Source organism: Dama dama, chromosome 30, assembly GCF_033118175.1.
Source record: "Dama dama isolate Ldn47 chromosome 30, ASM3311817v1, whole genome shotgun sequence".
Lineage (NCBI taxonomy): Eukaryota > Metazoa > Chordata > Mammalia > Artiodactyla > Cervidae > Dama > Dama dama.
In genome coordinates, this window is record NC_083710.1 from 10633620 (window position 1) to 10636228 (window position 2609).

The following is a 2609-nucleotide window of genomic DNA, read 5'->3' on the forward strand; positions in this document are numbered from 1 at the left end:
CAGTGTTCATCCTTCTTTATGATCCAACTCTCACATCTCTACATGACTACTGGGAAAATCATAGCTTTGATCACACTTTGCTGGCAAAGTGATATCTCTGCTTTCCTATACTCTGTCTAGCTTTGTCATAGCTTTTCTACCAAACAGCAAGCATCTTTTAATTTCATGGCCACAATCACCATCTTCATGGAATCCAAAGAATAAAGTCTGTCACTATGTCCACTTTTTCCCCTTCTATTTGCCATGAAGTGATGGGACTGGATGCCATGATCTTAGTTTTTTGAATGTTGAGTTTTAAGCAAACTTTTTCACTCTCCTCTTTCACTTACATCAAGAGGTTCTTTAGTTCCTCTTCATTTTCTGCCATTAGAGAGGCATCATCTTCATGTTCTCCCAACAAACTTGATTCCAACCTGTGCTTCATCCAGGCCAGTGTTTCAAATAATGTACTCTGTATATAATTTCAATAAGCATAGTGACAATATATAGCCTTGACACACTCCTTTCCCCATTTGGAACCAATGTGTTGTTCTCTGTCTTCTTGATTTCTTGTCTTCTGTTTCTTCTTGATTTGCATACAGGTTTCTCAGGAGGCTAGTAATGTGGTCTGATATTTCAGTCTCTTTAGAATTCTCCACATCTATTGTGATCCACACTGTCAAAGGCTTTAGTGTAGTCAATGAAGCAGAAGTAGATTTTTTTTTTTCCTGGAATCCCATTGCTTTTTCTATGATCTAATGGATGTTAGCAATTTGATTTCTGATGCCTCTGCCCTTTCTAAATCAGGCTTGTATATCTGGAACTTCTTGGCAACATACTATTGAGCTAGCTTGAAGTATTTTGAACATTACATTCCTAGCATGTGAGATGAGCCCAAATGTACAGTAGTTTGAACATTCTTTGGCATTGACTTTCTTTGATATTGGAATGAAAACTTACCTTTTCCTGTCACGTGGCCACTGCTGAGTTTTCCAAATTTGCTGGCATATTGAGTGCAGCACTTTAGGAGCATCATCTGTTAGGATTTGAAGTAGCTCAGCTAGAATTCCATCACCTCCACTTGCTTTCCTCATAGTGATACTTCCTAAGGCCCAAGTGACTTCACACTCCAGGATGTTTGGTGCTAGGTGAGTGACCACATCATCATTGTTATCCAGTTCACAAAGAGCTTTGTTTTTTACAATTATTCTGTGTATTCTTGCCACTTCTCAATAATCTTTTCTGCTTCTGTTAGGTCCATATGGTTTCTGTCCTTTATTGTGCCATCTTTGCAGGGCATATTCCCTTGATATCTCAATTTTTCTTGAAGAATTCTCTAGTCTTTCTCATTTTATTGTTTTCCTCTATTTCTTTGCATTATTCACTGCTGAATAATGAAAGCTTAATGAAATAATGAATAAAGAAAATAATAAAAGAAAACTTCTTTATCTCTCCTTGCTATTCTTTGAACTCTGCATTCAGATGGATATATCTTTTTTTTTTTTTTTTTCTTTTGCCTTCCTCTTCTCTTCTTTCCTTGAGTATTTGTAAGGCCTCCTCAGACAGCCATTTTGCCTTGTTGCATCCCTTTTTCTTGAGGATTGTTTTGTTTACCGCCTCCTGTACAATGGTACAAACCTCTGTCTATAATTCTTCAGGCACTCTGTCTATCAGATCTAATCCCTCGAATCTATTTGTCACTTCTACTATATAATCATAAGGGATTTGATTTAGGTCACAGCTGAATGGCTTAGTGCTTTCCCCTGCTTTCTTCTATTTCAGTCTGAATTTGGCAGTAAGAAGTTCATGATCTGAGCCACAGTCAGCTCCCGGTCTTGTTTGTGCTGACTGTATAGAGCTTCTCCATCTTTGGCTGCAAAGAATATAATCATTCTGATTTCAGTATTGACCTTTCTGGTGATGTCCATATGTCACAGTAGTCTCTTGTGTTGTTGGAAGAGGAGTCTTGAATAAATAACAATAAAAAGGCCTTAAGTAAAGTGCTGAACCAAAAAGTAGTTAAAGAATGCTTAGCTACCAAACAAGTTAGTGCAGAGTCTCTCTCCCAAGAATCAAGGGCTAGGAACCAAAACCAGGTTTCACCCATTAAAGTGGGTAGGTTGCTAAGTATTTTCCTTAAGCTGTTCGTGAATAAAACTAACCCTCCCCCAAGAGTGAATAGAATTGAAATGTTCTGCTAACTGAGAACTGTATGACTAAAGTAAGGTTATTCTTAAAGGTGGAAAAGGGATATATCTGATCAAATAATTCTTCCTGACAATTTTTATCTACAACCTAGTTTGTATATGAGTCTGTAGCACTAACAAACACTGCTACTATGCTCCATTATCATTAAGATCAGAATTTATGTTTGAGGGTTCCTGGAATAGTCAACTAGGTAGCTCATAAAAATAAACATGAAGCCTGTATGAGGAAACTGCCTCCATACTAAGACTCAGAAATCTAATGGCCAAAATTGAAGATAAATAAGAATTTCATCATCAAATATCACAAAACGTGTAAGGAAAGACACACAAATCGTTAAAGGAAAAATAGAATTAAGGCAGCAAAACTTCAGATATTGTAATTATCATTCCCAGGATATAAATTAAATATATTTAAAATACTGA